The sequence below is a fragment of the Crocuta crocuta genome, unplaced genomic scaffold, assembly GCF_008692635.1.
Source record: "Crocuta crocuta isolate KB4526 unplaced genomic scaffold, BGI_CrCroc_1.0 scaffold93, whole genome shotgun sequence".
Taxonomy (NCBI): Eukaryota; Metazoa; Chordata; class Mammalia; order Carnivora; family Hyaenidae; genus Crocuta; species Crocuta crocuta.
This window is the reverse complement of record NW_027529641.1, coordinates 5,370,110-5,382,377: the sequence shown is the minus strand read 5'-3', so window position 1 is coordinate 5,382,377 and position 12,268 is coordinate 5,370,110. Positions and strand designations below refer to the sequence as shown.

Sequence of the window (12,268 nt, the reverse complement as noted above, 5' to 3'; positions counted from 1 at the left end):
CATCAGTTGCAAGTCAGCTATAGCACCACTGAGGGCCAGTTACTTGCAGTAAGGACACACTTTGAAGGCACTTTCCTTCCTAGGACCCCCACAATTTGCTCTGGAAGCTCCACTTCTCCTCACTTGATTACCCAAGTTCTTGTTCGCTGAAATCTTCAAAATTAAAAGGAAAGAAGAGTACTCTGTTGAGTTTCCCTACTTTGTTTTCACAGCATTTTTGTGCAGGAGAAGAAACCCTACAAAGAGAAGTGATTTTTGATGGATCCTTTTGATTTATTTTTGGATCCTTCCATAAGCTTGTGGGGAAAATATTCACAGTGAAGCCTAGTGAATACACGACATTATGTCGTATGCCCTGTGGCCACTTCTCAACCAGAAGGCAGAGGTGACTTTGTTCCTACGGCTGCAGGGTTGCCAAATCTAAGGAGTCTGACCTCATCTGACCTCCAGGTCAGATTTAAAAGTTTCAAGATTTTTCTTCTCTAATGACAAGCAGGTGCCAACAAACCTTGGCTCTCCAGATACAACAGGAGATAGTATCTTTGTCCTCAACTGGAAACAGGCAATGGGAGGGCACAGGCGTGGGCTGCAGAAGCCCACGGCTCATTTGTTTGAAGTTCCTGCACTTGCTCATTCCTTCTACCAGAAAATGTCTCCAGAGCATCAGCTCGACACCAGTCAAAGGTACTCAAAGTAAAACAGCCAAAAACCAAACCAAACCAAGATGACCCCTTCCTTTGGAAAATGTAATAATTACAGTATAATTGTTCTACTGTTAGTTCAGAGAAGACACAGTGACCACCTGTTCATGGAATTAGGAAAGGTTTTACAGAGGAGACAATATCGGACTCAACTGATTTCACTCAACCAATTTCTCCACCCAGCTCAAGGGAAAAAAACCTCGGAAGACCACTCTGGGACCCCCTGACTGGGAAAAATTTGTATCATAAATGCAACCAGTACTTCAAATTCGGACATTATTGTTTGGTTTTCCCTGTTTCAACAACATGGCACTTTCTGTGTCTGGCTCCATTTGTCAACATTCTATTTCTGGGATTCATCCATGTTGCCGCATGTACTATAGTTTATTCATTTCCACTGCTGTATAGTAATGATAAACATTTGGACTGTTTCCAATGCTGGGCTACTATGAATGTTTATGTGGATATTTGATACACATGAGCATGAAATCCGGTTAGGTACACATATAAGATCAGCAGTGGGCCTTATTATCGTGAGGAGAGACAGACAATAAAAAGGTAAATATATAATAAAACAGAGTGAGGGGGGAGTGGAGCTGTATTAATCAAAGTAAGGCTTTCTGAGGAGGTGATATTTGAGCAGCGATCTGATTGAAGAGAACAGTTTAATCAGGGAGGAGGAAATCAGTCACAGGATGACAGGCACCTTAAATTCAGGACAAGGAACTAAGAGTTCAGGGAGTCCAAAGCAGGTAGAGTTTGCAGGAGAGAGAACTTTAGAAAAGAGAGATGCACAAAGAGAGAGAGAGTTCTGGAGATCTGCAGAAGGCTGCCATAACTATTCAGAGAAGTACTGATCAGCACAGGCATATAAGGAAACTATCCAAGGCTGGAGAAAGAAGCAGAACAGTGCCCACCACTCATACAGGGTAAATAGTGCTTATTCTTATCAATCAGATTTGAACTTCATAGTTCACGATGCATTGGGTAGAGTGCATGGAAGGGTCTTAACTCAGTAGCGGGGAATAACTAGCACTAGACTGAACATTATTCCATTCCCATCTAATAAACCCTAAAAGCTGTATCTGAAAAGATAAAATTGTTTGCAATTAACTTAATTGTGTCATATACCAAGAATAGTTGTATGAATACAAAAGTATCCAGCACTCAACATGGTAAAATTCACATCGTCTGGCATCCAATAAAATATTACCAGGCTTTCCAGTAAGTGAGAGAATATGACCTATAATGAGAAAAACCATGCAAGTGAAATCAACCAGGAACTAATAGATGTTAGAACTGGCAGTAAAGGTCATTATAATAATAATTACTACCTAGAAGAACATGTTACTTACAGAGCTCTCACCTAAGAAACTGGAAATAAAAGAGCAAATTAAACCTTAATAGAAGAAGAAAAATAATAAAGAGCATCAAGAAAATCAATGACATAGAAAATGGGACGATTAAATAATAAAGAAAAATCAATTTCTCAGATTTGAACTATTAAGTTCAAATCTGAGAAAGGAGACATTGCCCAAATTCTACAGATAATAAAAAGGCAATAAGCAACTTTACGCTAATACAAAGTCCTTGAGGGACAAAAATTACAAAGCTTACTCAAGAAATAGGTAAGTTGAACAACCCTATATTTAAAGAAGTTGAATTTCAGTTAAAAGGTTGGAATACTTCTCAACTCATTCGATGAAGCCATCATTATGCTGATACAAAAACCAGACAAACACATTTCAAGAGAAAAAAAACAAACAAAACAAAACAGCATCACTCTTGAACAGAGTTGGAAAAAGTCTAAACAAGACTAAAAAATATTTTTTTAACGTTTTATTTATTTCTGAAAGCGAGAGAGACAGCATGAGCAGGGGGAGGTCAGAAAGAGAGGGAGACAGAGACTCTGAAACGGGCTCCAGGCTCTGAGCTAGCTGTCAGCATAGAGTCTGATGTGGGGCTCGAACCCACGAGCTGTGAGATCATGACCTGAGCCGAAGCCGGCCGCCCAACCAACTGAGCCACCCCGGCACCTCTAAACAAGATTTTAGCAAATTGATTCAACAATGTATCAAGTTACTATGACCAAATGAGGTTTATCTTACTAATTGAGACTGCATTAACATTAGAAAAATCAATATAATTCACTATCCTAAAACTTAAAAGAAAAACCATGTAATTATTTCAAAAAAGAAAAATTGTCTCACAAAATTCAATACCCATTCCTAAAAAACAAAACAAAACCTCAGCAAATTAGCTATAGAAGGGAATTTATTCATCGGATAAAAGCTACCTATGACAAAACAATTAATATTATACTTGGTGAAAGACTGTTTTCCCAATAAGTTTAGCGAGAGAAACAACTCTGTTCTCTACTTCTATTTAACATTGTACAGGGCTTACAGCCAGTGTAATAAAGCAAGAAAAAGAAATAAAGGGCAACTAGATTTGTAAGGAAGAGGTAAAACTGCCTTTACTTCCAAAAGACATTACTGTGTATGTAGAAAGTCCAAAAAAATCCACACACACACCAGAAAAACAAAAAACAAACCAAAACACACATCAAAAAACAAAATAACAACAAAACTACTGGAACTATTAAATGAGCTTAGCAAGTTTGGAGGACACAAGGTCAATATACAAATTATTTATACTTCTATATAAATAATCATTGGAAACTGAAAAAGACTTAAATACCATATATGACAGAATGAAAAATATGAATTATTTAGGGATAAATCTGACATAAGACATCCATGACCTGTACACTGAAAAGTACAAAATACTCCTGAGAAAGAAAGATATTTATCGTGATCATGGTTTGAAAGTCTCAAAATTGCTAAGATATTAATTCTCCTCAAATTGATCTATACTCTACTGTAATCAGAATCACAGTAGGTTTTCTTTTTAAATGTAAACTGAAACTCTGATTCTAAAATTTATGTGGAAATACTAAACAATGAGAACAGTCTAACAATTTTGAAAATAAATTTGGAAGACTAACACTACCTAATTTTAAGACTTACAGTAAAATTATGGTAATCAAGACAATATGGTATTAGTGTCAAACAGACTAATAGACCAATGGAGCAAGGAGGGTTTCTAGAAATAGGCCCACATATATAAGGACAACTAATTTTCAACAAAGGTACAGTGGAGAAAGGATGGTATTTTTAACAGATGTGCCGGAACAACTGTATGTCCATATGCAAAAATAAAAAAAGGAACTTTAGCCATACTTGTACTAAATACAAATATTACCTCAAAATGAATCACAGACTGAAATGTAAATACAAACTTTAAAAATTCTAGAAGACAATCCCAGAGAAAACCTTTGTGATTTGGGTTGCACCGAAAGCAAGGTCCACAAAGGGACAAATTGATAAAATGGACTATATCAAAATAAAAAATGTCTGCTCTTTAAAAGGCCTCATTAAGACAGTGACGAGACAAGCCATGGGCTGGGAGAAAATATCTGCAAAGTATAAATAAGATAAAAGATTTGTATCCAGAATCTATAAAAGAACTTTCAAAACTCAATAAGAACACAAATACCCAAGAAGCAATAGGGAAAAGATGTACACTGACGCTATGTCAAAACAGATTAAGGACGGCAAATAAGACAGGCAAAGACGTAGACTCGTACTTGTTGGAGAAATACAATTTAAAAATATAATGAAATATCACTGCAGAACAATTAGGATGGATAAATTTAAAAAGCTGACTATTCCCAAAGTGGCAAAAGTAGGGAAGAACTGAAAATCTCTTATATTGCAGGTGGGAATGGAAAATGGTGCAGTTATTTTTTTAATTGTCAGTTCCTTCAAAAATTAAGGATATATAGGATCCAGACACTCCCCTCCTAGGTATTTACCCAAGTAAATTTAAGTCTAGAACCATTAAAAGACAGTTTACATATGTCCATAGCAAGCTCTCTTTGTAATAAAGTCAAATACCAGAACCAACACAAATGCCCATTAACAACTAAATAGAAACAACCTGTGGTATATCCATAGAATGGAATTCTATGTAACAATAAAAAGGAATGAACTACTGACACACACTGCATCATGAATAAATCTCCAAATCCTTATGCTGAGTGAAAGAATCCAGACCAAAACAGGGTATATACTACTTGGTTGCATTCATATAAAACTCTAGAAAATACAAATCAATGTGTAGTAACGGAACACAGATCAGTGGTGGTCTGGAGACAGAATGGGGTCAGGAAGGAACGACTATCAAGGGGCATGAGAAAACTTAGTGATGGATAGGTTTACGATCTTAATTCTATGGATGATTTCAGAGAGATGTGTGTGTGTGAGAGAGAAAGAGAGAGAGAGAGACACTAGGAAAAGCAAAGCAAAATAAATACAAAGTATGAATAGGATACTGAAAAACCTAAGGGCTGAAACTGATGAAAAGGAAACAAAACATAGAAAAGAAGTATAAATAAAACCAAAACCTGGTTCTTTCAAATAAAAAATGTACCTGGAATGTATCAATCAAAGGAATAAGCAAGCAGAGAAATTTGCTGGAGAGTGTGGGTTTCAGCTGGACAGTGAAGGCTGCTGAGGTGTTACTGGGCATACTTTTGCTGTTTTCACTTCCTGTTTCCAGGGTGCTGCACAGAAAACAGCACCCTGGAAACAGGAAGGGAATCCCTTCCTCCTGTTCTGACCTTGCAGTATCTCTCCAGGGCCCTCGACTGAGAAAGCCTTACATAAATCGATGACAAAGGGAAAATGCTACAAGGGCCAATCCCAAGGAAAAGGGTAGATCTGGAACTGAGAAGCAATAAACTGATAAAAGGCACACATGCTTGAGTCCTCTCTACAGGGAGATAATGCAATTTGATGCTGAGGATAATGTCACAGTTCCTCATATACTGCATCTGGCAGGTACACGAAAATAAGTACAATATAGAGAAAACGTCTAAAATAAAATCAAGAGAAACATTTAAAAAAAAGAATTTTAAAATGGATGTAAAGTGATGGAATTATCAGATACAAACAATAACCATTCATTCTTAATATGTCTAAGAAGCTCTAAGATTGAGAATTTCAACGGAAGGTATAATACATGTGATGTTAAAGACTATAAAGAAATCTGGCACACCTGGGTGGCTCAGTTGGTTGAGCATCTGACTCCTGATTTCAGCTCAGGTCATGATCTCACGGTTTGTGACATCAAGCTCTGTGTCGAGTTCTGTGCTGACAGCATGGAGCATACTTGGGATTCTCTCTCCCTCTCTTTCTGCCCCTCCCTTGCTTGCTCGCTCTCTCACGCTCTCTCTCAAAATAAATAAACACTGAAAAAACAGAAATCTGGGAGAACAGTATTCCAGATAGAGGGAAAAAATGTGCAAAGAGGCAGGAGTCTGGTGTGCTCAAGAGAAAGGGAGGAGGCAAATATGGCTGAAGTGGAGGTAGGAAGGGAGAAAATGGTGGGAGAGGAATTCAAAGGTGTAATCTAGAAGACAGGTCAAGTCCAGGTTCACAAGTCACTTTCCAGGGCTCTGGCTTTTATGCTAAGTATAAGGGATGCCAAGGGTGATGACTGAGGCAAAATGGGATCTGAGCTATGACTTGGCTAGGGTCACCAGACACAATGTAAAGAACAGACTCAAGCCGGTTGAGGAAGAAGTAGGAAGGCTACTGTTATAATCCAGGTGGGAAATGATTGTAATTTAGGTCAAAGTGACACCAAAGAAGTAGTAAGAAGTGACAAGAGCCTGAATATATTTTTGAATGTACAACCAACAGGCTATGTGATGGGTTGGTTGTGGGATGCGAGAGAAAGCAAAATCAAAGACCCCCAAGATTTTGGGCAGAGTCAGTGGAAGAATGAAGTTTCTGTCAACTGAGATGCAGCAGATTGTGGAAGACTGAGTTGGGGCTAAGGGAATTAGGAGTCTGATTATGGATATGCTAACGTTTAATTGTACACATCTATGTGGAAATGCCAACTGGATGCTGTTTGATATAGGAGTCAGGCAGTGGTCCAGGCTGGAGCTCTATATTTGGGAATCATGCATGAATAATATTTAAAGCATAATTGTGATGGCATGAAATAACGTGGCAATGTTTCTCATTGGGGGTGCTCTTAGCACTTAGTTGGGGCACATGTTCTTAATTGTTTACAACTTTTGTGTGTACTGCAAGACATTTAGCATCCTAACAGATGCTAGTAGAGACCCCAGTCTTTAAGCCAACTCCCCCCACCCAACTTACACACATTTCCAAACACCCTGGAGCGGAGCATTACTGTTCCTGATTGAGAATCACTGACTGAGAGAATGGGTACAGATGGAGGAGAGTTTTGAGTCCTGAGCCCAGTATATAGTAAACAGGGGAATGAGGACGAGCCAGGAGAGAAGGCTGAGAAGGGGTGGACAGTGGCAGAGGAGGGGAGCCAAGAAAGAGTGGCGTTGTGAAAGCCACATGAGGAGGGTGTTTCAGGAAAGAGAAAAAGATCAAGTGTTGGACAGGTCAAGAAAGATTAGAACTGAGAAGTGAATTTGGCAATGTGGGAGTCACTGGTGACATCAGAGATGGTGGTTTTGGTGTAGAGTTGAATTATCAAAGCCTAACTGTGTGGGTGATGAGGGAATGGAAGGAAGTGGTGACAGTAAGTACAGACATGTCTTTCAAAAAGTCTTTCTCCAAAGGGGAGAAGAAAAACAGGGAAGAAGCTAGAGAATAAGAACAAAATGTTACATTAAAAAAAGCGGGTCACAGAAGCATTCATACAGCATGATCCATTTACATCAAGATATAAAACTTGACAATATACTACATGGGGAGGTATTTACATAGATCAAAATCATAACTGAGCATAAATGAATGATAAATATAAAATCCAGAGTAGTGACTAACTTTGCAGAAGAGCATACAGTCACAGAGGGGCCCACAGGGGACTTCAAAATTATTGGTAATGTTCTTTTGGTACAGTAATGAAATTTACACTGATGTGCAGGTTAAAATATGGAAGCCTTCTGGCCACATTTTAAGAAATGACCCTCTTGCATTAGTTGATGCAAAAGGAAGAGAACTTAAGCAGAAACGTGACTATGGATAAGTGTGGCCTTAGCATTTTCTTGTGGATTCTGAATCATACGACTTACTTTAGGCAACGCTGCCTTTATTAAAAGTGCACCATGGCCACTCTTGCCTACAGGCCAAACGGGGCCTGAAAATTTCCACATCCTGGCCCTCCACAAATACAAATCTTATTCATCATCCCAAATCTAATTCCTTTATAATAAAGTCTTCTCTGATATCCTCTCTTGTCAATGATCTACCACAATGTCTGAAGCTTTTACCACACATTTTTTTTAAATTTTTTTTAATGTTTTATTTATTTCTAGGAGAGAGAGAGAAAGAGACAGCGTGAGCAGGGGAGGGTCAGAGAGAGAGGGAGTCACAGACTGAAACAGGCTCCAGGCTCTGAGCTGGCAGTCAGCACAGAGCCCGACGCGGGGCTCGAACCCACGAACCGCGAGATCATGACCTAAGCGAAAGTCGGACGCTCAACCAACTAAGCCACCTAGGCGCCCCTATCACACATTCTCTAACTGTATTATAGGTGTTCTTCTGCTGTTAATTCATCTAACGTGTTCAAGGTTTCATACTCATAGCTAAGCAGTACCAAATACAGATCAGTTGTTTTGAGTCATCACACATAGGTAAAAAAGTCTAAAAGAGAAAACATAAAAACGAAATGGGAAAAAGAATACTGAGCCACCCACATGGTGCCAGGAAATGAATGTAGGGGTGCTTACCAGGGTCCATCACAAGTCTAAGGGCCAGGAGATGTGCTAGCAACCTAAGAAGCATTACAAATATCGGTATTAGGTTACCCAGCAGGATGGCCACATTTAGGGAAATGATTATACAGGAAAATGACAATAATCTGTCAAACAGGATTTTGGAAAAGGTCTTATTTATGGATTAAATTAAATGTATCTTGAGTTGTGTGTGTGTTGGGGTAGGGTGGGTACTATGAGGTGCTACAACGTATACTGGTTAATTCTGTTAAAACAACAGACAAGCCACAGACTGGAAGGAAATATGCGCAAATCACTTATTTGATGAAAGACATGTATTCAGAATATATAAAGAACTCTCAAGAAAGTCAATAATTTAAAACAATCAAATTTTTAAAAAATGAGTGAAAGACTGGAACACGCTTTACCAAAGAAGATACATGAGTGGAAATAAGCACATGAAAAGATGTTCGCCCTCAGTAGTCACTGCGGAAATACACATTAAAACGAGCTATCATTACTCACTTACTAGGACGTCTGAAAGAAAAAGAAAAACTGACAAGGAGCCTCCTAAGTTGCTCACAGAAGTACAAAATGGCAGAGCCATGCTGGAAAACAGTTCAGTTTTTTATAAAGTTAACCATGCACTTAACCATATGACCCAGCAAATGCATTCTTAGGTATCCTACCCAAGCGAAACGAAAATTTATGTTCGCACAAAACCCCAAATATGAATGTTTATAAAAGCTTGTATTCTGTTTACATGACATTCTGGAAAGCATACAGCAGAGGGACACAAGACAGACCATGGTTTCCAGGGGCGGGAGTGGGCGGGAAGAGGTCCATTTCAAAGGGACACGGAGGACATTTTTGGGGCGAATGAACTGTTCTGTACCTTGATTATAGTTGTGGCTTTATGACTATATGTCTTTGTCAAAATTCACAGAAACGTACACTACAAAATGTGACTGTTACTGTATGTAAATTATGCCTTATTGAAACAAACAAACCCCAAATGGTCTCACTCTGCTGAAGCATGGTCCTGGAGCCCTGCGCTCCATCAGTCACTAGCCTTTTGTTGTGATTATGAGATCTCGGGAGAGGTGGACCTGGCAGCTGGGGAGCCCAGGAGACTTTGCCCAATAGCTGTTCACCAACTTGGGTGGAAATACTTCAATACTGTCAATAACGTTGCCGCTGGTACGGGTGCCCTCGTGCACACCAGCTACACACTCGCCTATCAAATAACGTCAGAATTTATATGTAAATTTTCACGATATTTGCCTTTGATGTTTACTTTGCCTTTATCCTTCTGGCTTTCAAAAACCTCTGTTCACCCCATGTGATCACGTAAGCACCAGAGTCTGAGGCAGCACATCTGCGGGTTGGTAGGAGTATTTTGTGGATTAGAAAGATCGTACCCTGATGAACCATTCTGTGAAGTTGAGGACACGAATCTAAAGTTTACTTTATAATTATTGCTTCTTTCCTGATACAAAGAAAATTAAGATGAGAGGACCATATCCAAAATGCTATTATGTAGCATGGCCACTAAGTCTAGAAGCATAGGCAAATGTACAATAAGTGATTCTTTTGATAAAATGGCATGTGGTTAAATGTTTTTTAAATACGTGTGGCATGATGATGAAATGTTTTGTATTAAGGTGGTTTGGCCACGGTCGCCAGATATTTGGTCTGACACTAGACCAGATGTTTCTGTGAAGGTATTACTTGGATGAGATGAACATTTAAATTGGTAGACTCTGAATAAAGCTGATTACCTTCCATGGTGTGGGTGGGCCTTATCTAATCAGCTGAAGGCCTTAAGAGAAAAGACTGAGGTCCCCTTCCAGACTGCCTTCAGACTCAAGCTGTCATATCAACTCTTCCCTGGGTGTCCAGCCAGCCCTGCAGCTTTCTGACTTGCCAGCCTCAATGATCATGAGAGCCAATTCCTCAAAATAAATCCATCTCCCTCTCCCCCTCACCCCCCACACTTCCTATTGGTTCTGTTGCTGTGGGGAACCCTAATATACAAGGTAAAATAATATGATTTGTTTCCAAACTTTATAGCCACACTGTAGTATGAGAGTCCTGGGCAGAACCATAAAACAATGCAAACACAGAATAAAAACTGAGCAAGTCATTTGTGAATATTTACTTCATACTCTTATTGCCTTAACAGCTGCTGCTTCTTAACATGACTGTGCATGAACTGTATGTGGACACTGCCCAAAGAATTAACAATATAAAGTAACAAATAGAGGTGTAGAAAACTGAAGGCCAGATTTTTCCTAATGCTTTCCTCATCTCCCTAATTAAAAAGGCAGGCATCTGGGGCGCCTGAGTGGCTTAGTCGGTTAAGCGTCCGACTTTCACTTAGGTCATGATCTCGAGGTTTGTGGGTTCGAGCCCCGCGTCGGGCTCTGTGCTGACTGCCAGCTCAGAGCCTGGAGCCTGTTTCGGAGTCTGTGTCTCCCTCTCTCTCTGACCCTCCCCTGCTCACGCTGTCTCTCTCTCTCTCTCTCTCTCTCCTAGAAATAAATAAAAATATTAAAAAAAAAAAAAAGGCAGGCATCTGACTGAATCTGCTAAAAAGGCTCGCATTAATGAGGAAGTGGATCCTCATTTTATATGGGGTCTAATTTCCCTCTGACAATTCTTTTAGCAGAAGTTCCTACTCTTCACCACTGGATACAAAGAGCTAATTAAATTCATTTTATGATGCATCCATTAAATGCCTTCTCTGCTTCATGCTGGAGGAAAGCTGCAGTTATGAAGAATGCAGGCAGGGGCGGGACCCTGGGTGGCTCAGTCGGTTAAGTATCCAACTCTTGATTTTGGCTCAGGTCATGATGTCACAGGTTCATGAGATCAAGCCCAGCATTGTGCTTTGTGCTGACAGTGCAGAGACTGCTTGGGATTCTCTGCCTCCCTCTCTCCTTCCTCTACCTCACTGATGCACACATGCATTCTCTCTCTCTTTCTCTAAGTAAATAAAAAAACAAAGTACTTTTTTTAAAAAAAAAGAATGCAAGCTGTAAGGGATGAGTTTACATGAGTTAGGGGACCTTTCTGCTGAACATGGCCAACCTCCCTTGATCTAATCAGAGATGAAATATCCTCCACCCCTATTACATGAAATGATGCGCTAGCGAGAAACGTATTTTCTGTCTCTGCTCTCGAGGAGCTAGCAGAGGGGCTTAAACATACAGAGGTGATGCCAGACGACAGACAGAGGCAGTCTGCATAGCGCAGAGGTTAAGAGTATGGATAATGAAGCAGACGATAACTCTGTACCACCTGGCTTTGTGACCTGGGACAATTAATCAATCTCTCTGAGGTCTAGTTTATTCCTTTCTAAAGTGGAGGAAACATCACAAGGGATGCTGGGAAGATTATGTGCAATATGCAGATAAACTCGCAAGCACACCTCCTGGGCACACGAAAGAGGTAAAGCAATGTTCTTGTTTTCTACTCTTATAATAAGTGATTCTTTTGGTAGTATACAACACACGGTATGATGATAAAATTTCTGGTCAATCTGCCTAGGTCACAGTACCCAGACATTTGGTCAAACACCAGTCTGGATGTTGTCGTGAAGGAATCTACTGTTACAAATTAATATCAGCATGATGATATTCCAGAGAAAGGGAATAGGGATTCAGTTCTGTGAACATGCGGGGCACACAGGGTTAAACAAATAGTTCCCACCAGCCAAGGATCTGGCCCATGGAAGAGAATGGCAAGGGGGAGAGCAGGTTGGAAAGGTATCTGCCTTGAAAGCTATTATCAT

General features: G+C 39.7%; 1 protein-coding gene across 3 annotated transcripts in view; it reads right to left on the bottom strand.

The window, feature by feature from the left end:
* The window catches only part of LRRC28 (leucine rich repeat containing 28), a 159,370-nt gene that overhangs the window by 22,163 nt on the left and 124,939 nt on the right, over window positions 1-12,268 (bottom strand). The window lies entirely within an intron of this gene.